This window comes from Protopterus annectens, chromosome 5.part0, assembly GCF_019279795.1.
Source record: "Protopterus annectens isolate FY-2018-M chromosome 5.part0, PAN1.0, whole genome shotgun sequence".
Classification (NCBI taxonomy): domain Eukaryota; kingdom Metazoa; phylum Chordata; order Ceratodontiformes; family Protopteridae; genus Protopterus; species Protopterus annectens.
Window position 1 is genome coordinate 1,526,459,569 of NC_056735.1, and position 25,550 is coordinate 1,526,485,118.

Genomic DNA, 25,550 nt, shown 5'->3' on the forward strand with positions numbered 1-25,550 from the left:
CAGGGCCACAGCCTGCAGACACACAGACACCTGGAACACAAACAGAATACAGCATGTCAGACTACATTCAGTCAGTGGTACAGCAATAATTCTTCCTGGCTAATAAGGTACATACACCTGTATGTGTACCCATAACAAATGCAAGCAGACAGCACTTTACATAGTATTACATAGCTACACTGTACTATATTCACCCTTTGCATCATATCCATATGACCATAACCCTACATCAATGTTATGGATGACAAGGATGTGGCACAGGTATCATCATATGCACTGTGTGTGGTGTGGGTTTGCCAGAGGCCTAGGCTTGGCCATACGATTGACATTATGTGTGCGTGTTTGTTGGGGCATCCAATGGATGGGCTGTGCAGAGGTGCTGTGTGTGTCTGGAGGTGACCTGCCTGTGATACAGATATGTGTGTGTGTGTGTGTGTGTGTGTGTGTGTGCGCACAGTCACACCATGTGGCTGCCCTACACAGGGGTATGTTGGACAGCTGTGGACCATACATGGCAGGGTGTCCAGTTCATCATCTCCAGCCACGGACATGGGAACTGGTCCTGCCAAGGGTCTCACTGGCATCACCAGGCCCAAGGCCAAATGCAGTACTGCTTCCTGATGGTGACTGCTGTCTGCTGTATCTGTGCCCCTTATGGGATCGGCCAGGACCACATGTCCATGGCCAGCTCTAGTGTGATTTGAACAGCAACCCCCCCCCCTTTGGTAGTGTTGGTGTCACTGCCACTAAGGGAGTGTGAAGGTGCATGGCCCCGTAGACTCTCGGTTGTTGGTGCTGATCTATGTCCACACGGCCAATGCCCATCTCCCACCACACACTCTAGCACAGACATGCCATGGTTGAGGATTATCAAGGTCTCACCCCACAGTCTATTCATGACCTCAGTATTTTGATGTGTGGCCTCAACAAGATCATATATGTCTCCACATAAATCAGGAAGAGTTGCATCCACCACCCTGAGTATTTGTCTGGTGTGGCATTCTCAACATGATGTATTCTCCATGACAGCCCAAAACATGCATCTGGTGACACCTGCTGTAGCTCTTGTGACAACGGCTTGAATAGCAACAGCATTCCTGCGAGCACCCCTGTCCATCTGCCTGTGTGGGACCTTGCCTGCACTTTGGCTATGGCCAGTGTCTACACACACACCTGCCATAGTCACAACACTAGACTGTTCCATGCCACCACCTGCCAACTGTCCATCATCGGTGGCCACTGGTGACAGGGTATGTGTAGCCATTGTCACTGTGTGCGGTGATCATGTGGACAACAGTGGAATGCCAACCAATGGCACAGATTCAGCCCCTGACAACCGCAACTGTACCTCACTATTCCTGTCATCATTGTTAGAGTCTGCAGAAACAATGACATCAGTTTCCAAGTGGGAGGGACCCTGAACCCCATCGCCACCTGTTAGGGGAAGACAACATATGTAAATAAACAAAACGTCGACAAACTGTTGAAACCAAAAAAGCAGCAAAGCAAGCGGAAGCTAAAAACATAAAAAATTTTAATGTGAGCGCTTTCGGAAACGCCAATACGTTTCCTTCTTCAGACAAACTGTCACACAAGTTTAGGGCATAAATATATAACACACTAACTGCCCAATTAAACAATTAATGCTTCTCACGCCTCAATTAATACAAACAAGTTCCCAAACTAGGAACTTGTGCAAGTGTTAAACAACATAAAAATTATTTTCCCAAAAGTCGATGTTGTTAAACAAGATAAATGACACTTGATGGTCAGCTCCACAGTTTTTCTAAATTAGAAAACAAACCATTAAGGTTAAATCCACATCGTTCTTTTCATAGGGTGTTAAAACACTCATTTCTAAAAAATTATAATTATACAAATAAAAATGAAACAATGAAAATGAAAATAAATATAGAACACATATTAAATGTTATTTGATAGTGGCCAATAACAGAAAATGATATAAAGAGGTTCATTAATAATAAAGGAACTCATCTCTTTAATGCTGCTAATTTTAAAAAACATTTAATAGATACTGTTTCATTCAGACCTGGAGGCAAATAAGCTACTGTTCTAATTTGCCATAATAATTCCTCTATATCAAGTTTAATTTGCCATGGTCCCCCTTTAACATCAAGCTGTACTTGGTTCAATACATTAAACCTAAAGCTGTGGTCAGGAAGTTCTTCTATGTGCCTAGCTAAGGCGTTATTCGTATCTTTCCTTCTAATGGCATATTGATGTTCATAAATCCTTTGCCTAAACTTTCTTTCTGTTTTTCCAATATAGAAAGAGGGACAGTTCAGGCAACATGCGGAGTAGACTAACCCTTTAGAATCGCAAGAAAATCTACCTTGGACCTTATACCATTTGTCATGTATCTTGAATTGATATGTAGTGTTAATAAATCTACATTGGTGACATGTCCCACACTTTGTCATACCCATATGTTTATTTACCAAAGGCTTCTTGGACTATTCCAGAAGTGACTTCAAATTATGGCCACGTCTGAAAGCCACCCTAGGTACATCACCTAAAGTATTGTTCAGCCTACTATCCTCCATTATAAGAGCCCAATTTTTATTTAAGATGTTTCTTATTAATACATGGTCAAGATTGTATGTGCAAAGGAAACTGGTGGTAAACCCGTGGGACTCTGTTTGTAAAAGGGTACCCTGATTAGCTTCTAAGTTATTTTCAACAGTTGTCTTAGCTAATAGTAAAGGTTGAAAATACCCTATTTGCCTTTTGGTGATAACCTCTGCAGAAATGCTAGAAATTAATGACAGGGGATATCCCCTGTTAGCAAACATACTCTCCAGGAGTTGACATTCACTTATAAAGTTCATCTCCTCTGAAACCATTCTAGCAGCTCTAACTAACTGTCCCTTAACTACCGCTCTTTTCTGGTGGTAGGGATGAGAGCTAGAAAAATGGAGGAATGAATTTGAGTAAGTAGGCTTCCTATATATAGTAGTTCTAAACCAACTATTGTGATAGTCTTTATGAATGCAAATGTCCAGAAAGTTAGTAAAATCCAGATGTAAAACATAAGTAAAGTCTAGGAAGTCAGTTAGGGTGGTTATGGTAGCCATAAATTCTGGTACCAGACTAGAAGGACCTTTCCAAATTAAAAACATGTCATCTTGGTACCGAGTGTACCAAGTGACATAGCTTTTAAACAAAGGGTTAGAAAACAGCAAGGTGGTTTCCCAATGCGCCATAGCGCAATTAGCAAAACTTCCGCCGCAGGGGGACCCCATGGCAACCCCTGATTTTTGAAGGAAGATGTTTCCTTCGAACCACATAAAGTTGTTAGAAAGAACAATGTCCAACAGAGTTTCAATAACATATATTACACTTTCCTGTACATTCCTAGAACTTAAAAAGTCCCTAATCCATTCTAACCCTAGGGCTTGTGGAATGACCGTGTATAGGTCTCGAACGTCAGTTGTTAAAAATTGATGTTCCTGATGGAATGGGATATCCCCGAGTTCTTTAAGGAAACTCCAAGAGTCCCTACATATTTGGTGGTCCTTCTCAATTAATGGCTTCAAAATGCCGTCAACATATTTAGCACAACTATATGTAATGGACCCTCTCCCGTCGACAATAGGTCTAAACGGGGGGTCCCTAATCCTTTTATGAATTTTTGGTGTGCCAAAAAGTGACGGCAATCTGGGAGCAGGCATTGTTAAAAAATTGTATACTTTGATGTCAATGGAACTCTCAAGAAACAGGTCATCCAATATACCTCTGATTTTTTTGTACGCCATATTGACCTCGTTGATACTAACAGGTTGATAAACTGCAGTATCCAATTGTTTCATCATATTGTTAATATAGGTGTCATGGTGCATAAAAAACAACCCTCCACCTTTATCCGGTTTCATAGCCCTTATTTTACAATCTTTCAAAAGCTTAATAAAGTCCAGTTCGCTTTGGTTGATGTTATAACCTCTCTTTTGGTTGTTAAACCTAAATGTGTCAGCAGATCTAAAATCTAATTCACACATTTTTTCAAAAGCAAGTATGTTTGGATGGAGGGGAGGGTTAAAAAGGCTATAAACTCTTAGTAGGTTATTAACAGTAGAACCTGGCCCTAATAGGGCATTGAGGTTAATCTTCCTAACAAATAATTTAAGGTCAACTATAGTGTTAACCAAAGTCATATGAGAATCCGGGACAAAAGTTAACCCTAATGCAAAAAAATCGATGATTTCTTGCGGAATGATTAAATCAGTATAATTATAGACAAAAAAGTCGTCCCCAGAGTTAGAACATATTTGTGGGCTTAGAGTTTCAATGTTCACTAGTTCCTTCTTTGATTTTTCCTGTTCCTCGTACGTTTCTGTTTCGAGGCAGTCCTTGGTTGATTCATCTGGTTTGGCTGGTGAGCCTGAAAACCCTGTTGGAAATTGTTATGTAGTGAGTTAGTGTTATTGCCATTGTCTCTTTGATGAGTCACCCCTTTAGCAATGTTGGAACCATCCCTGTTATTGTTGTTCCTAATACGGTCACTTCTACGGGGTTCAATTTCAGGTCCCGAAGAAGTGTTAGCATTAAGGGGCGTGTTGGAATTGTCTCCTTCAGTGTTATCACCAGTATCACGAACAACACCAGTAAAAACTAGAGGGGCTGGAGGGTATGCTTTCCGACTCTTGTACTGTTGGACATCCCTCGCGATCTTTTTCTTTTTAGCGTTAGTTAACTTCAGCATAGTAGCTTCAATGCTATTAAAAATTCTCAAATAATCATACTTATAGCGGGGGAAGTCAATGTTAGACTTGATCGACTGTTCTAATATTTCAAGATGAGCTTTTAAGGCAGTTACTTCAACTTTATAATAGTTGATTAAGCTTTTGATGAATTCAAATCCTTGTCTGTCAACACTTTTGGATACTGCAGTTTATCAACCTGTTAGTATCAATGAGGTCAATATGGCGTACAAAAAAATCAGAGGTATATTGGATGACCTGTTTCTTGAGAGTTCCATTGACATCGAAGTATACAATTTTTTAACAATGCCTGCTTCCAGATTGCCGTCACTTTTTGGCACACCAAAAATTCATAAAAGGATTAGGGACCCCCAGTTAAGACCTATTGTCGACGGAAGAGGGTCCATTACATATAGTTGTGCTAAATATGTTGACGGCATTTTGAAGCCATTAATTGAGAAGGAGCACCAAATATGTAGGGACTCTTGGAGTTTCCTTAAAGAACTCGGGGATATCCCATTCCATCAGGAACATCAATTTTTAACAATTGATGTTCGAGACCTATACACGGTCATTCCACAAACCCTAGGGTTAGAATGGATTAGGGACTTTTTAAGTTCTAGGAATGTACAGGAAAGTGTAATATATGTTACTGAAACTCTGTTGGACATTGTTCTTTCTAACAACTTTATGTGGTTCGAAGGAAACATCTTCCTTCAAAAATCAGGGGTTGCCATGGGGTCCCCCTGCGGTGGAAGTTTTGCTAATTGCGTTATGGCGCATTGGGAAACTACCTTGCTGTTTTCTAACCATTTGTTTAAAAGCTATGTCACTTGGTGCACTCGGTACCAAGATGACATGTTTTTAATTTGGAAAGGTCCTTCTAGTCTGGTACCAGAATTTATGGCTACCATAACCACCCTAACTGACTTCCTAGACTTTACTTATGTTTTACATCCGGATTTTACTAACTTTCTGGACATTTGCATTCATAAAGACAATCACAATAGTAGGTTTAGAACTACTATTTATAGGAAGCCTACTTACTCAAATTCATTCCTCCATTTTTCTAGCTCTCATCCCTACCACCAGAAAAGAGCGGTAGTTAAGGGACAGTTAGTTAGAGCTGCTAGAATGGTTTCAGAGGAGATGGACTTTATAAGTGAATGTCAACTCCTGGAGAGTATGTTTGCTAACAGGGGATATCCCCTGTCATTAATTTCTAGCATTTCTGCAGAGGTTATCACCAAAAGGCAAATAGGGTATTTTCAACCTTTATTATTAGCTAAGACAACTGTTGAAAATAACTTAGAAGCTAATCAGGGTACCCTTTTACAAACAGAGTCCCATGGGTTTACCACCAGTTTCCTTTGCACATACAATCTTGGCCATGTATTAATAAGAAACATCTTAAATAAAAATTGGGCTCTTATAATGGAGGATGGTAGGCTGAACAATACTTTAGGTGATGTACCTAGGGTGGTTTTCAGACGTGGCCATAATTTGAAGTCACTTCTGGAATATTCCAGGAAGCCTTTGGTAAATAAACATATGGGTATGACAAAGTGTGGGGCATGTCACCAATGTAGATTTATTAACACTACATATCAATTCAAGATACGTGACAAATGGTATAAGGTCCAAGGTAGATTTTCTTGTGATTCTAAAGGGGTAGTCTACTCCGCATGTTGCCTGAACTGTCCCTCTTTCTATATTGGAAAGACGGAAAGAAAGTTTAGGCAAAGGATTTATGAACATCAATATGCCATTAGAAGGAAAGATACGAATAATGCCTTAGCTAGGCACATAGAAGAATTTCCTGACCACAGCTTTAGGTTTAATGTATTGAACCAAGTACAGCTTGACGTTAAAGGGGGACCATGGCAAATTAAACTTGATATAGAGGAATTATTATGGCAAATTAGAACAGTAGCTTATTTGCCTCCAGGTCTCAATGAAACAGTATCTATTAAATGTTTTTTAAAATTAGCAGCATTGAAGAGATGAGTTCCTTTATTATTAAGGAACCTCTTTATATCATTTTCTGTTGGTGGCCACTATCAAATAACATTTAATATGTGTTCTATATTTATTTTCATTTTCATTGTTTCATTTTTATTTGTATAACTATAATTTTTTAGAAATGAGTATTTTAACACCCTATGAAAAGAACGATGTGGATTTAACCTTAATGGTTTGTTTTCTAATTTAGAAAAACTGTGGAGCTGACCATCAAGTGTCATTTATCTTGTTTAACAACATCGACTTTTGGGAAAATAATTTTTATGTTGTTTAACACTTGCACAAGTTCCTAGGTTGGGAACTTGTTTGTATTAATTGAGGCGTGAGAAGCATTAATTGTTTAATTGGGCAGTTAGTGTGTTATATATTTACACCCTAAACTTGTGTGACAGTTTGTCTGAAGAAGACAGCATATGTACATTGATACCTGCACTTTGAGGTTGTCTGGTACACACACACACACACACACACACACACACACACACACACACACACACACACACACACACACACACACACTTACAGGTAATATGGTACAAATCTGTTACACAGACCTCACATTACCCAAATGGTGACATGCATGACACACGGCCCTCCACATCATGCATTGTAGCCAGTTTTACTGTATGTAACTAACAATATAGAGCTCTGGGATATCTGAGTAGTATTAGTAGGTGATGGCCCTTCCCCAGCATAGACGGCACACATGTATACATCATTGCTGTTCACCTGTATAGTACAGTGGCAAGTACTAAAGAACATACCTCACAACTGTACAGATCCTTGTAAGATGTGTAGATGTCTGGCTCATATGTTTGCTCTGTTTCTCTTAACCTCTGTGTCTGATACATAATTGGGATGATCTGAGGAGTGGCATCACTGATTAATGACATACATTAGAGTTTCAGACCTCCAAACCAGAATTAAATGTATAGTCACATAATTCCTGTTACACCACCAACCTTCTAAGCTTAAAGTGGCTATGATAAGTGTACACAACCCTATTAACATGCCATGTTTTTGTAATATATAAGATGAAACTGCAATAATGTATTCAAATATATTACCCATCTTTCGTGTGACATATGACATTGATAAACAACTATGTGTAAAATATAATGAATAAAATATGTACAATACGGTGCTTGCATAAGTGTGCACATCCTTAAAATGATACTTTGTTGAAGCACCTTGTAAGTGACTTACAGCATCCACTCTTCTGGTGAAGGTGTCTATCAGCATGGCACATCTTGTCTTGGCATTATTTGACCACTCTTCCTTGAAAAGGTACCCCAAGTCTGTCAGATTGCAAGGGCAGCTCATGTGCACAGCCCTCGTCAGGTCACACTGGGGTTTTGCTATTGGTTTAAGGTCTTGGGTCAGGTTGGGCCAATCCATAACCATGAGTGTGTTCAGGTGGAGCCATTCTTAGGTAGTTTGGCTGTATGCTTCGGGTCTTTGTCATGTTGAAGGCTGACACCGCTACCCATCCTCAGTGTTCTTGCAGATGCCTGATGGATGTGGGCCAGATGTGAGTGTTATTTTGAACTGTTTAGAATTCCCACCACCATGACTACAGGCCCAGTTCTGGCTTTAGATCAGCATCCCCACAGCAGGCCAGTGCCACCAGTGTGATTCACCATGGGGATGGTTGTCTTCTGGTGAAGAGAGGTGATGCTTGTGCACCACATGTACCTTTTGCCATTGTGGCTGGAAGGTCAATCCATAGTCACAATACACCATAGCACATTTTCACACATTTATTATTTCTTCATTATTTATTCCAGTTTGATGACCGGGGAGGTCCACTGGGCTCAGGGAGCCTGTTTTTAGTGGAGGACCGGGGAGAAAAGCTCCACAATATGTAGTTTAATTACATGAATTGATTACAAAGAATCTTTACATTACAAAACTTAGAAAGAGGTAGCGTTCAGAAAAAGAATACAAACAATTACAATTTAATTTCGGCAGGAAAGACAAGCATATAGCATAGTGTCTACATATTACAGTTATGTTATTTATACAATCTACACTTGTGAGTGAGGTTAGCTTGGTGCGAGAGTTAGCCAGGAGTATAAATGGAGGAGAGCTTGAGAGGTATGGAGGGAAGAGTACAGTTACATTTCTTGTTTGAATAAAGGTAGGAATGAAGTAGAGTTTTAAAGTTTACAAAGTTGTCACAGGTCCTCAGTGAAACAGGGAGAGAATTCCATTTTTTAGCTAAGGAGAAGGATAGCAGAAGCTGACCAGCTGGGTGCTTGGGTTTGTGGACGGTGATTAGGTTTTGGTGGGTAGATCTAAGGGTTCTATAGGGGGTATATGGTAGTAGAATATTGGATAGTGCAGGGGACTTAGTAGGTTGGAACAATAATCTGTGGGCTGTGGTGATTTGGAGAAAGTCTAGTTAGTTGGGGAGTTCAAGCCGATTTAATGAGTGGAGGGAAGCACAGTGATGGGAGGAGGATTTGGCTTTGGTGGCAAATCTGGTGATTTTATTGTAACAGACTTCCAGTTTGGAGGAGAGTGGAGGATAGATTAGTAAGCAGAGGAGCACCATGCAGTAAAGAGGGAAGGAGATAGGTAGTGGTGAGAGTTAGTCTGGTGGAAGGAGTGAGGCAGTAGCTGTTTCTGTAAAGTAAACCGAGTTTTATGTGGGTTTTCTTAATGTTTAGCTGGATGTGAGTATTACATTTCAGTTGTTCATCAATGGTAACACCAAGAAGTTTGGCAAAGGGAACAACATCTATAGTGTTTTTACCTTGGCTGGTAATTTGAAGAGTTTTTATCAATGGGGAAGTTTTTGAAGGAGAAAATAGAAAGATTTTAGATTTGTTGGCATTTAGTGAGAGGTGATTTTGGAGCATTCAATTTTCGGCAGTTGAGAAAGCAGTTTGTGTAATTGATTGGAAATCTTTTAGGTTAGAGGTGCAGCAAATTAAAGTAGAATCATCAGGATATTGCACAATTTTGGTGTTGGGTATGGCTTTATGAAAGTCATTAATAAATATGTTGAATAGCACTGGGCCAAGTATGGATCCTTGGGGTACTCTAGTGGGGGTAGGAAGGAAAGTGGAGGTGCCTTGTCCCCATTTTACCACCTGAGACCTGTCTGAAAGATAGCTGGAGAACCAGGAAAGTGTTTTGTGGGAGAGATTAAGATTAGACAGATGGTTTAGGAGGTGGGTATGGGAAATGGTATCAAAAGATTTAGATAAATACAGCAGAACTGTGGATACTATTTTACCAGAGTCATGGGCTAGATTTACAGTATGTAAGAAGGAGAGGAGGGTGGTGTTGGTACTATGTCCTGGGCAGAAGCCGTGTTGGGTGGGAATGAGTAGCTGCTGTTCGATAAGGAATGGCATGAGCTGAAGGTGGATGCATTTTTCAAGAAGTTTGGAGATTGGGGAGAGGATAGCTATGGGGCAGAAATTTGTGACATTACAGTTTTTGCCACCCTTATGAAGTGGTAGAATATAGGCAGTGCACCATAGTTTGGGTACATATGATTCCAGTAAGGATCTATTGATCAGGATACTGATAGGGAGAGCAATACCATCGGTGGCGATTTTTAAGAAGGAGGATGGAATGTTGTCGGGGGCATTGGAGCATGGCTTTAGTTTTGAGAGTATTTTCTTTATAAGGTAGGTGGAGATGGGTTTAAGTTCAAAAGTAGAGGAGGGGGAGTAGTGGGTGAGGAAGATTGATTGGGGTGGGGTGGAAGGTTAGTGATGGCAAAGGTCTTAGCTCAGCAATAGAAGTGGTGAAGAAGGAATTGAATAGTATGGGAATTTCGTGGTCAGATTTGCTGGTGTCAGGACAGGGGTTGTTTTTAGTACCTGGGCCAAAAAGGAAATTGAGTTCCAAAACTGTTTGGGGTTTTTTTGGATGATTTACTTGTAGTTTGATGTAGTAAGACTTTTTGTCTCTAATGACTTGTTTTTTGGTGAGGGTGCGTAGTTGATTATATTTAAGTAAGATTTCAGGTTGTCTATATTGGAGGTATGTTTTCCAGGTTTTATCTCTTTGTAGCATAATTTTTTTGGTGTCTTTGGTTAGCCATGGGGCGGTGTTAGTTTTTACTCTCTTTGTTCTTATTGGAGCTAGGGAGTTAAGGACATTTAAGAATGTTGAGTTGAAAAATTCAATGGCATTGTCTAATGGAAGAGTTTTTAGGGGGCTCCAGTTTGTTTAAGGGAGTCAGAAAAAGTAATAGGATTAAAGTTAGTGAGGTTACGAGTATGAATGAACTGATGGGAGTGTGGAGAAGTGAGGGTAGCTTGATGGGAAAAGGCTGGGAAGTGGTCTCCTAATGGGTCAGGAATAATGCCAGATTTTATGACTTTATTAGGATGGGATACTAGGATCCAGTCTAGTATGGAGCCAGTGGGGTTGGTTTTGTTAGGCCTGGTAATGGAGTTAGTAAGTTGGGTGTAGTTAAACAGATTGATAGATATGGTGGGATTAGGATTATTGATTTTATTACAGTCAATATTTACATCTCCAAGTATGTAGGTCTCTACCTTAATATTAGTGGTGGTCCAGGAGAGGATCTCTTCCAGGGTAGTGGTGTTGTTAGCAGGAGGAATATAGAGGAAAATGAAACAGATGCTTTTATGGTTGTTTATTTTTAGTAGGCCAATTACAAGTTCAGCATTATTGAAAGAAGGGATGGGATTGGGGTATGGAGTAATGGACAATTGGTTGGAGTAGATTAATGCTACACCACCACCTCTCCTACTTAAGCAGTCAGATCTAAGAGATTGAAATCCAGGGGGAAGGGATTTGGAGTCACTTATATGTGATTTTAGCCAGGTTTCTGAGATGGCTACAATGTCAGGTGAGCTGTGATTGAGCCAGGCATGAAAGAGGGTTAATTTATTTTTTTTAAACTTTGGGCATTGATGGTGAGGAATTTGAGGTAGGTACAGGTGGATTTATTGTTGGTACTATGGTGGTGGGGTGTTGGAGTGATAATTGGTACTGGATTTGGGTGAATGCCCCTGGCTAAGCAGAGGTGAGTGAGAAAAGGAATAAGTACTTTTGGTTTGGTCTTTGATAGTTGTGTCTGGTAGTGAATATGTTAAGGTTTGTAGTGTTTAATTGAGACTGGGAAAAGCTTCACTTTTAAGTGAAGAATAGGGTGGGAAGGTACTAAAGAAATGTTGAGGAAGTGTGCTGTAAGGGGGAGGTGGGGAGGGAGAGGGGGAGGGTGAAGATGGAAGTTGGTATAGGAGGTGGCATGGTATAGAGGGAGTAGGAAAAGGATGAGGATAGATGTGGAAGTAAGGATATTAGGAGGAAGAGAAAGCATGGTGGGGGGAATCTATCAGATGTAGAAGAGAGGAGGATAATGGGACTTAGGAGGGAGGGGAGTTGTGATAGTGATAGTCAGGTAGGAAGGAGGAAGGGGAGGAGCTGAAGTGAGGAAGGATTGGCTGGTAGTGAGAGGGAGGGATTTCTAGGAGAGAGTAAATGTAGGAATACTGGGGTGGGTGAGATTTGGGGACAGGGTAGGGGAGCAGAGTGAGCCCACAGGACGAATGGAGCAGGATGAGCTGGAGAGAAGGTGGCTGGCAGAAAACAATCAGCTAGCTAAGGGAGAAATGTAAGATATAGGAGAAGAGCTGAACAGCAGAGGTAGGTCTGGGCAGGAGGTTGTGTGGGGAGAAAGGTAGCAGGGTAAAGCACAGGGTACAGCAGGCCAGAAGGGTAAGTAAATGGAAAGAGTAGGGCTAGTTTTGGAGAGAGCAGGAAAAAGTAATCTTGTAGCTAAAGGGGAGGACAGTGCCACCTAGAGGGTCAGAAAATTGATGAAATATCTTAGAGGGTAAGGGAGTTAAGGGATAGACCAAAAGAGGCTTGGAAGACTGCTTGGCTAGCGCGGGAAAAAGTACAGTCACTGTAGTGGTGAGCACAGGAAGAAATAAGGTGTACAAATATCAGTACATACACTTTTAGATATCCTGAGGGCTATTTGAGGTTCTTCATGGGATTTTAGCAGAGTTCTTTGGGGGTTTAGCAGAGTCTCTCAGTAGAATTCCTTATATGGTATGTTTCACTGGATGTAGAGAGGGGGTGAAGTGTAGCACATTCAGCTATAGGGAAAGAGCAGAGCAAAATATAACCATTAGTAAAACCAGGGGAGGGGGGAAATAGACACAGGAGGCTGCAAAAAAAAAAAAAGAAAGAGAGAGCACTAGAGAAAGGAGGGAAAAGGGAAAATAGGCACAGTAAGCTGAAAAAATAAGGGTGAGTACAGTAATTTGGAGGAAGAGAGGGAACAAGGTGGGAGAAAGAGAGAAAAGTAGGTTAGTGGAAGAAAATAAAGAGGAAGAAGAGAGATAGCAAACACATCCAGTGTAGAGACTGTACAATACAGCACACAGACATTGAATAACACTGTTGTAGCACTTAATACAACAGTTTGTTAATTTAGCCAATATCAGCGAGCAAGTAATATTTATGACAGTCATTCAATGCCACAGTAGGTAGCAATACAACTAACAATGAAGTAAAGAAATGTACAGCACATATAGGTGAAAGAATTTGTTACTCTAAGGCAAAATCAGAAAGTTGTAAACTGTTAACAAAGATTATTGAATAGCACATTAGGGAATCCGAGCATTTCCAGTGAAAATACAGTTTAGAGTGTACAGTTTGCAAACTAGTGACAAAACCAAAAAACATGTTATTAGATTGCACATTAGGGTTATTAACTAGCACAATGGGGGATCCAATTTTGAATCCCTGAGAAACATCCAGGAACAGTACACAGTAGCCTAAAACAATCAGCGTTGCTTAAAGTATAGCCAAATAATTAAGGAAGCCGCAAAAGTCAGGAAAGACAACTGCAGCTGGTTAAACAAGTCCAAAAAGAGATAACTGCCAGTTACGGCTTTACACTAATCCCTGCAATACAAACAAGACAAGCACATTGTAGCCTAAACATGCAGCTTTGGTTAAAAGAACGGCCAACTGATTAAAAAAGTCTAAGCACGCACATGCCTTTGGGAGACTTGATGTGCTGTATTGCAAGTTGTATCCACCCCTGGATGTTTTTTGGTGTGGAGAAATGCTTCCATCTTCTGACCCTACCCTATAGGCCAGACTTATGCAGAATATGGGAGATCGTTTTCACATGTAGTACACAACACCAGTACTTGCAAGAGATTCCTGCAAAACCCTCAGTGTTACCATGTCTCTTGGCAGACTCCCTGACCAGGTTTGGACATGTCTTTTCATCAGTTTTGGAGGGACGTCAGGCTCTTTTCAAAAGCACTGTTGTCCCATATTCAATCCACCTTTTGATGACTGTCTCCACTGTGTTCCATGGTGTATGCAATGCTGTGGTAATGTTGTCATACTCTACTCTTGAGTGATAACATTCAAATATGAGATCCCTTTGCTGCCTCATAAGCCTTCTGCAAGCCATTACTTGGACAGCAGACTGTTGTTTGGTGTTACTCAGAGTGTCTTTTCTTGATGGCAGGTGTGTACCCAAGCAAACTGAATGCTATCAGTAAATAACAAGCTGCTGCAATAAAATATTATCTGAAGGGTGTGCAGACATATGCATCTAGCTTATTGTAAGGTTTGTATATTCCATATTTGGTGCCCAACAGATTGGCTGATTTTACAAGTGAATTGTTCATGTTATGGGTCACATTAAAAGTTAGCAAAGGTGTGGACTGACATATTGCGGTCTCAATTTGTATGCATTACAAACAGCTGGCATCTTAACAGAGGTGTGTACACTGTTTGTATCCACTATATAATATAATGTTTCACACATGCCCCTACCCTAGGCCATTTGTCCCCCCATTTTGCTGGTCTCTGTCCAGAAGTCTTGCACTGACAGGTTGTGAGGTATGCTACAGGAATGTTACATTGTCTTCAGATAGGCCCATGTGTTGACTACTGTGGTGCAATGCAGTTAACCCCACGACAAGTGAACATGCATATAAAGCAATATGGCTATGACTGACAGTTGTGTGCATGATAAATTGCATGCCCTTCATATGTCCGGGGTTTTGGCAAACCACCACAGAATGATTCCATACTCACCAGCTTAAGGCTGCTGTCCCACATACAGACCAGACGGACCTAGGTAGTTGTGGGAGAGAGGTATTGTCAGCAAACTCACATGTGGCATTGGTACAGGATGGATGCAGCATGTCTGCACATTTACAGTACAACCCCCAATACTACACAATTTGCTGTCCTTCACTATAGATGCGCACTTCTGTGCATTAGAAAGCCCCATCCACAACTGCAATCTGACATGAAACATACACATAGATACTCTACAGATACAAATATGTCTACTACACTAGTCTAGTATTCTCCACTGGGGCCTTACCTGCACGCTTCTTGTCCATTGTCTGGGTGCCACCCACCTCCAGCATATGGGGGTCTGTACCCTGATGTTGTACTGGGATGGGTGCCCGAAGGATGGTGAGGAGCTCCTCGATGGGTGTCAGTGGAGGCTGCATGACTGGGCCCCCACCTGTAGCTATGCGGTCCTTTGCCACAGCAGCAGCCCTTTGCCGGGCATGACATATGAGGTCGGTTGCATGATGTCAAACCTGCTCTTATGTATGTGCATGCAGGCCAACATCATTTACCCTGTGGACAAGGTCATCTCACAAGGTGCTCCTGTCCCGCAGATGTTGCTGGCTCTGGCTGAACATTATTGCATGGTGCTGTAGTATGGCTTTGATGATAATGGTTGCCTCAGCCACTGAAAATGTTGCTCTTCTCTGATGCAACATTGCACCTGGAAGACATAAACAGTGAAACACATCACAGTACCTCATACACATGTACATTGAATACCAGTAGCCACCATTCACAACCACATCATACCTCTGTAATCTATCAACACAGTATCAGCTTCCATTGCACTCCTGGTCCTAATGTGTCATATTCCCCCCAATGAAGGCCAGTCAATTGCATAATTCTCTATACCACATTCAAGTCTGTGTAGACGGATGACATTGGCCATCTTCCATGCAGATGGGGTTTGGATGGTGCCAAGGCTTGGTGTGACTACAATGTATAATGAAGCTTGGAGCACATGCCTGAGTTCATGTAGGATGTGAAAAGGGATGGTATCATGTCCCATGGATACTTACATTTGTTGCCTTTCAGTAGGCAATATGCACTTGCTCACTGATGATGAGGGGAGGGGTGTGGGTGCTGTGCATATTCATCTATACTGATCCTGAGCCAGGGCAGGTGATGTTTGCCCTAACCCTATCTGCAGCAGGTTGGCTATAGCTATGTTGTGTATATATTTGGTGTGACTGACCACCATTACAGGTTGGGTTGGTTTGTTGCCTCTGTGATTGCAGACATATGGGAAGATGGCCTTGTGATTGGCCTTGGTGGATGTGTCCAATTTGTACTCATAGTTAGCCTTACAGTAATCCACCTGTGACCTTATATGTTTGTTCAGACAATGGCTGACTTGATGCCAGGTTGGTGTCTACTCCTACTGTGCCCTGTATAGCTGATATAGGGATAAAGTCTGTGGTTTTTGTATTGCTGCCGTCCAGAAAAGGGGATCATTCTACTTTGGTGGAAGCAGGATTTACAAGTAAGGTATGTAGGTGTTCATATAACTGTTTGTAGTAGGCATGGGCACAAAGTCATAACACAGTTGGTCACCTCTCCAATTTCAAACTTATAATCATTCTTATTGTAGTACCCATGGCTGTATCAGGGTAATGCAATGACAAGTAGCTGTAGAAATGTCACTCTGTTGGATGCACAGTAACTAAGATTACACACATGTACAACATGTACAGCTTAATTAACTGACATTTTGCATCCCATGTCTGTTATGAGGTGGCCAGATACACCAACTCATACTTACATGTGCACAGGTAATACCTGATATACATTTCTGTTCTATGTCAGTATGGCACACTGTATTCACACTCTTGCTGCCCATTCATTCCTCTCAACCTGTTAGAGAAGGACATCTGTAGGACGCCACACATACATGGGGGCAATTGGGAAAAATTAGTGAGACTGTCTTAATATTGCTGTAACACACTTGAGTCATTTGATGGCACAGTAGCCTTTGCATTGATAGGCATACCCTGGAGGATGTACAACACTCATATGGCAGGAAGAGAGGAGAAAGGCTAGGAGTGTGGTAGTGAGGGTAAAAACTTTTAATGTCGGCAGTATGACTGGTATAGGGGCAGAGCTAGCTGATATGATGCCCAGGGGAAGGTTGATATATTGTGTGTGCAAGACACCAGATGGAAAGGGAGTATGGCTAGGTGTATGGGAGGCAGGTCACAATTGTGCTATCATGGTATGGATGTGAGGAGAAAGGGAGTATGGGTTATCCTGAAGGAACAGTATGCCAGGAGTGTTTTTGGAGGATGAAATGAGTGATAGAGTGATGTTTATGAAGATGGAAGCCGATGGTGTAATGATGACTGTTAGTGCATATGGTAGGCAAGTTGGTTGTGCGATGGATGAGAAAGAGAAGTGTGAAATCAGTTGGATGACATGGTGATGACTGTACCTAAGGGTGATAGAGTGGTGATTGCAGCAGATTTCAATGGGCATGTAGGTGAAGGGAACAGAGTGGATGAGGAAGTGATGGGTATGTATGGTGTTAAGCAAAGGAATGCAGACAGTGAGATGGTAGTAGATTTTGCAAAAAGGATGGACATGGCTATGGTGAATACGTACTATAACACGAGGGAGGAAAATAGGGTGACATACAAGAGTGGAGAAAGATGCACACAGGTGGAATATATCCAATGTAGGAGGGCCAGTTTGAAGGAGATTGGAGACTGTAAAACTCTGACAGGGGAAAGTGTAGTTGGGCAGCATAGAATGTTGGTCTGTAAGATGACGGTGATCAAGAAGAGGAGGAGTGTGAGGGCAGCACCAAGGATCAAATGGTGGGAACTGAAAAAGGGTGATTGTGAGGTGGAGTTCAGGACAGAGTTAAGACAGGCACTGGATGGCAGTGACAATTTATCAAATGTCTGGGTAAGTACAGAAAAGCTAGAAAGGGAGACGGCTAGAAAGGTGTTTGGTGTGACATGTGGATGGAGGAAAGAGTACAAGAAGACCTGGTGGTCGACTGAGGAAGTACAGGGCAGTATACATAGAAAGAGGTTGGGGAAGAAGGAGTAAGATTGTCAGAGAGATGAGGAAAGTATAAGGAGATGAGGTGCATGGCAAAGAGAGAGGTGGCAAAGGCTAAGGATGAGGCATATGAATAGCTGTATGACAGGTTGGGCACCAAGGAGAGAAGAAAGGACTTGCACCAATTGGCTAGACAGAGGGCCTGAGCTAGGAAATATGTGCAGTACATTAGAGTGATAAAGGATAATGAGGGAAATGTACTCACAAGTGAGGGGAGTGTGTTGAGCAGATGGGCAGAGTACTTTGAGAGGCTGATGAATGAAGAGAATGAGAGAAAGAAGACTGGATGATGTGGGTGTGGTGAATTAGAAAGTGCAACAACTTACCAAAGAGGAAGTAAGGATAGATATGATGAAGATGACTACTGGAAAGCCTGTTGGTCCACATGACATACCTGTGGAAGCCTGAAGGTGTTTACGGGAAATAGAAGTGGTGTTTTTAACCAAACTGTTTAATGATATCTTAGAAAGTGAGAGGTTGCATGAGGAGTGGAGAGAAAGTGTTTGGGTACCGTTTTAAAAATAGGGTTGATGTGCAGAGCTGTAGTAACTACAGAGGGATAACATTGAGCAGTCACAGCATAAAGTTATGGGAAAGAGCAGTGGCAACTAGGTTAAGCAGGGAGGTGATGAGTAGTGGTCAGCTGTATTGTGTCATGCCAGGAATGAGCGCTACAGATGTGATGTTTGCTCTGCGAGTGTTGATGGAGAAGTACAGAGGAGGTCAGGAGTTGTTTTGTGTCTTTCTGGACTTAGATAAAGCATATGACAGGGTGCCTAAAGAGGAGTTGTGGTATTGTATGAGGAAGTCATGAGTGTCAGTGATATATGTAAGAGTGGTACAGGATATGTACAAGGGTGGTGTGACAGTGGTGAGGTCTTTGGTGGGAATGATGGATGCATTTAAGGTGGAGGTGGGCTGGCATCAAGGATCAGCTGTGAGCCCTCTCTTATTTGCAATGGTGATGTTAAGGTTGACAGACAAGATCATACAGGAGTCCCTGTTGAGTATGATATTTGCAGATGACATTGTGAACTGTATTGAGAGTAGAAAACCAAATTTAGGAGAACCGGGAAAGGTGGGGATATGCTCTAGAGAGGAGAGGAATGAAGGTCAGCAGTACTATGACAGACTATCTGTGTGTGAATGAGAGGTAGGATAGCGGAATGTTGAGGATGCAGGGAGTATAGTTGGCAAAGGCAGATGTGTTGAAATGATTGGGATCAATATTTCAGAGAAATGATGACTGTGGAGGACAGGTGAAGAAGAGAGTACAGGCATGATGGAGAGAGATGAGAAGAGTTTCAGGAGTGATTAGTGACAGATGAGTACCCGTAAAAGTGAAAGGGAAGGTCTACAAGAGGGTAGTGAGGCCAGCTATGCTATATGGGTTGGAGACAGTGGCATTGACAAAAAGGCAGGAGTCAGAGCTGGATGTGGCAGAGCTACAGATGTTAGGATTTGCACTGGGTGTGAGGAGGGTGCAGAGGATTAGCAATGTGTATATGGGAGGGTCAGCCCATGTTGGACATTTTTGAGTCAAAGTCAGAGATTCAAGATGACATTGGTTTGGATGTGCTGAGGAGGGATGCTGAGTATAATGTGAAAAGGATGGTAAGGATGTAGCTGCCAGGTAATAGAGAAAAGAGGAAGGCTATAGATAAGGTTCTGGAAGTGGTGAGAGAGGACATGCAGGTGGTTGGTGTGACAGAGCTTGATGCAGAGGGCAGGCAGAAATGGCAATAGATGATCCACTGTGGCAACCCCTAATGGGAACAGCCAGAGGAATAAGAATGAGATGCTATAATGTCAGTCCTCACAGATTTGCCAAGGATTTGTGAAACATAACATAACTCAATGAGTAAATGACTACAAATATGAGGCACACGTATGGTCAGTGTGCATAACACTGGACAGTTACATGGTATGAACTCAGTATATCACATGCAGTTCAGCAAACACATCTGCAACAGTACTTTCCGATGCAAATACCATGTATAGGTCTCACATTTATGAGACAAAAAGGTATATCATAGTTGTATTCACAAGTAAGATATGGATATGTATGACATCCCAGTAGCTGGCCTAGCATTGTCACAGTCAATATTGTTCAACACACACTCCAGTAGTAGTCATATGTGAGCCATCCTTTCTTGGGGTGACTCATGAGCCTGACCTATGATCTACGTCACTGCAGACAGACCCAGATGCTATGGCCATCACTTCTGATCAGCAATATATCAGTACAGCAAGTCTTGTTGAGACATAGATGTCAGACTTCCTATTGCTCATTCTTATGTATCCCATACTGCAGTCCATTACATGCTTACTTGTTTGACATACCTTTTTTTTCCAAGTGTCCTGGTGTTTTATATCCTGGTGTTTTTTGTTTCTTTTTTTTGTTTCTTTTTTTCTCACTGTCTCTCTCTCTTTCTCTCTCTCATGGATGTAGGGTGTACATCTGTTTTGCATAGGCAGCAGCTTGCCTTTTGTAAGTAATGCTCATGAGCAGCTGATGGCCTGTGCACCAACTGGTGTTCCCCACTTGCTAATTGCATGCAAAACAACTGTGTTGTTATTCATATAGCCAATGGCATGGCAACACACTCCTATAACTGAGTACTTCATGTGGGCATTGGCCCTTTTCCTTGCCATTGAGGAAGGTTTATGGCGGTGTGTGAACAACAGCATCACAGAGGGTATTTGGAAATATCTCTTACAACCAAAACTGTGGAGGCAGGCCAAAAAAAATGGGGGAAAATATTCCAGACATAGGGACAGAATGTAAGTATTGCCGTTATACATTTGGATTAATGCTAGTCTAACAAGGTTTGTGTGGGCATGGGGTTTCTGTATGATTTTAACTCTGACAGTGTTATGTGTTTGGCATAACTCTCAACTGTAGGACTATCCACAGAATGGCCAGAGTTTGGACTCCTATGTTTCGTGTGTTCCTCAGACATTTTCATCTTTGGAAAATCAGTAGCATACTTTGGGGATTTCAGTCAGTAACTGCTAACATCTATTTATGTTTCTGACCTCATATCCCTCAGAAAAGATATGTTACAACTAACACTGTTACATCAGCAACTTTCTTTGTGGTGATGTGGTTATCAAAGGTGAGACCACTGTCCATCTGTGTCCCTAAGTCTCTTTTCACACTTTCAGTGTTTAGTGTACTGCTACCTATGTGGTAATTCCCGGGTGCATGTTTTTTCTCAAAGGGGATAACTACACATTTCTTGGCATTGAGCTTGAGCCCATGGCTCTGGCACCAAGCATCTGTTTCTGTATGGCCCTTTTGTAGAGTATCCACATAATTTGGGGATTCAATAATGGCTCCCAGTTTGCAATCATCCGTGAACTTTGTTAGCCAGAGTCCCTTAGTGTTGGCCTGTACTTCAGATAAGTAGATGCCAAACAAGAGTGGTCCCAGGACTGAACCCTGAGGTACTCCACTTGTCACTTGCCTGGAGATGGATTTGAAGTCGGCTACTTTTACAGTGTGGGTTCTGTCAGTAAGCCAGTTGGCAACCCATCAAGTGACGTAGGGATTAATGCCCAGCTTAGTAAGTCTATCTATAATTCCAGAGTGGGGGATAGTGTCAAAGGACTTGGAGAGGTCCAGATAGGCTGTGTGGACTGCCTTACCCTCGCCCGTGGCTCTGGAGACCAATTCAAAGAAGTCAATCAGGTTCAGGAGACAAGATTGTCCCTTCACAAACCCAAACTGGGTGGGGTCCAGTGTTTGAAGGTTGCCAATATCTTGCTTTCTTCATGCCGATGTTTCTTTCAGTATCTGCAGACACTGAAATGATCATTATCTCATTTCAGTGTCCCTAGACACTGAAATACTAGCATAATATTAGAGTAAATCTCTAATATTATGCCAATTCAGCTTAGAAAGTGCTGTACGGCAATTTCTGAGTGCAGGGGGTGTGTTCAGTGTCCATGCACTACTTGGACACTACCCCTGTACTCGTTCATGGTTTGTGTCCATATTGGAAGTACAGCAGCATGCCTTCATGAATATTCAAGGTGTGCTGCTGTGCTTAATGGATACGAACCACTCTGTACAAGAATAGTCTTATTCTTGTACGGAGTTTGTTGAATCCAGGGGGTTGTTTATATTTGGGCTCCACCTTAGAGTTTTATTTTTATGTTTTGCATTGTATTAACTTTGGAGGGGATAGATGTGTCTGCAACTAATTACACGCACATTCAATTTGGGATCAAGAGTTTCTGCATATGGAGTAGGGTCATCACATTTGATGGAGAGTTTAAATTTGGTCAGGTGATCATTCAGTTGTAGTAGATTAGCCATAGCATAATCTCTGGATTTTGAGGTTTTGGAAGATGTTTCCTGATTCAGTCTTATTATAAGTGTAACAGATTTGTGGATCAATTTAACTAGGAAAGAAATGAGAATTCATGGGGAGCAAAGTGGCTCCATACTGGCAAGGATCAAGTCTAGGATAAAATCCAGAAATGTTGAAGTCAATAATCTTTTTCTTTGGTTAATGCATTGTCATTCTTGGTGATGGTAGAATGCTACTCAAGACCAGGATCATACATATCTCAGACATATATAGTGAGAGTCCATCACATCCCTATTTATATAATTTAGGGAGGTATGTCTCAGGTCATTTACAGCCATATGCACTATGCCTGTGTTGTATATATACTTGTAGTGCAGAGACTTGAGTGCATCTGTGATGTGGCAAACCTTGGCACCTAATAGGCAACTGACTGAGTCCCTCTCCTTGAACAGCCTGGTGAGCAGTACATTGGTGTATCTCTCTATAGGATCACCTATGACTAGGATGCTGACCTGTTGGGAGGCATGCATTATGAGCCTTGGAATTGAATTAGTGTGACTCTTAGATGTATGCTTCATGGTGAGAGCTATCTGCATTGTCTGTTTGCGAGACTGTGTAGGTCAATGTGAGTACTTGTTCCTTAGGTTACATTTTGGAGAATTTTGTATTTTAGAAAAGGTTACTTTTATGAGCCTCAGCATATGTAGGTCCACATCCATAGGTTCAAAGTTTTACAGGTTTATACGAGGCTATCGACTACCTAGCTGTGCAGACCAAGCCAGTTTTGTACCATAGTTCCTAGGATGCCTGTATGTTGGGGTATGTTAGTAAAGAGGTAATTAAGGGTTATGTGGGAAGGTGAGGTGTCGCTGGTCCCTCTCTAACATAGATGATGAACAGGCAGGGTAGTTCGTTTAGATGCTTTATTACAAAGAAACATCAGGATGGATAGCAACATCATAAAATATAAAGAAACTGATTAACAGACAGTCCTTACATGCATACATGCTTACATCTCAACAGCTTACTACAAAATGGTGGTCAGGCTCACATGTACTCAGTATTTATACACTTGTGCAAGCCCTCTAATAGCTTCTTAAAGATACATGCACACACATTGATCTACATCTTCCCTCTTAAAAAGATCACCCTTAGTTGAAAATAACATTAGAAATAGACATGCATTACTAGACATTAGAAACAAACACAATGCTTATGTCCAAGTTGCCTTGTATCTATAATAAGGTCTGGAGATGCAACCGGATCTTGGAACATAAGAATCTGGACTGGGTTTAGCAACAAGAACAGTCTTCGGTGAACGACTCATATCAGGAACCTCTGGATTCATCACAGGAACAGGAAATTCTCCAGAACTTCCACTGGAACTGTAACACTGGACAACTGACTGAGCTAAAGAGTCTTTTTCACAGGTTATGTACTGTGGCATAGGTTCAGATACCAGCATTAAATGATTCCGAATATGCCTAAACTCTACTCCTTATGATTCCATAATGTATGATCTCTGCTCTTAGCAAATATTCTTCACAACTCTAATCCGATCATAACCTTTGGACATTTGCCTGCTTACCACTTCTCCTTCTTGTAATGGACTGAGTGGTTTACTGGTCTTATCATAGTAGGACATCTGGGTTAAATGCTTCTTCAACAGATTGGTTTTCACTGACCTGTTGTTCTTGATGCATGGAACCAACAACTGACTACTGATTGGTAACGTGGTTCTGGTTTGTCTTGGCAGAAGTCTCTGGCCAGGTGAACCAAGATTTTTATCACAAGAAATATTTCTGAGATTCAAGAGATTCATGAAAACATCACTATTGTTTCAATTGGACTTCTCTAGTAACTGTTTTGCACTTTGAACTGCATGTTCTGCCAAACCATTTGACTGCGGATACTCTGGGCACTCATAACATGAGTAAAGTCCCACTCTTTGGCAAATATGCTGAACTGTTGGCTTGTAAACTGTGTGCCATTGTCAGAAATAACTTTGTGCAGACTACCATGGACTGCAAAATGACACTTCATTTTAGTAATGACAATATTGGCTGCTAGATTAGGAAGTAGGTCAATCTCAAACCAATTTGAATAACAGTCTACTAACACCAAGTAATGCTGATCATTCCACTCAAAATATCAGTGGCTACTGTCAACCGAAGTAGTTCAGGATTCTGGTTTAGCTGAAGTGGTTCCTTCTGTTGATGTGGCTTAGTACTATTGCACATGGAACAAGATAATAGCACTCTCGCAATATCTTGTGACATAGAAGGCCAAAATACTATCTCTCTCTCTGCCTTTCTTTTGGTAGAGTCTGCTCCTGCATGATCATGATGCAAGATAGTAATATACTCTTGTTGCAAGGACTTCAGAACAATTACTTTTGGACTTTTCATAATGATACCATTGTCAGACAAAATCTCATCTCTGTATGGAAAAATAAGGTTGCACTTCTTAAGGTAAACTAGATTGCTTTGATGGCCATACTTGTTGAATAAAGAGGTTGAGCCCCTGTAAAACTGTATATGTGGCTGTATGATCTTCCAGCTCATCAAGACGTATGAAAGAAAGATTTCTCACTTCCATGACTTCATAATCAAGGTTCTCATTCTCATGTTATTCAGTGGTGTTTCTGAGCATTCTGGACAATGTATCAGCAAAATAAAAAAGTTTGCCTTTCTTGTTGACAAGGGTGAAATTATGCTTTTGCAATCTCAACATAATACTTTGCAATCTGGTTAGTGCTGTATGCATACGCTTTCTCAAAATAGTGACTAGAAGTTGGTGTTCTGTTTCGATCAGGATAGGTCTACCATAAACATAATCATGGAACTTTAAACAAGCAAACACAATTGCCAAAAGCTCTTTCTCAATCTGAGCATACTGCATTTCAGTTTAGGTAAGAGTTCTCAGTGCATAAGCAACTGGTTAATCCTCTTGTAGGATGACTACACCTAAACCAAATTTTGAAGCATCACAAGAAAGAGTAACTGGTTTGTGAACATCATAGTATCTGAGGGTTGGTAGATTGGCAATTATCTGTTTCAGGATATCAAATGCTCTTTGGTGCTGCTCTAACCAAGACCAAGATACATCTTTACGTGTCAGCTCTCTGAGCAATGCTGATATTTGACTCAAGTCTAGAATTAACTTGCCTAGATAGCTAGCCATGCCAAGAAAACATTGCAGGGGTTAAACATCATCTAGAGCTGGCATCTCAAAGAGTGGTTGTTTGTTTGCAAGCATCTGGTTGTAGACCTGAACTGGTAAATAAATGACCAACATAAGTAACTTTACG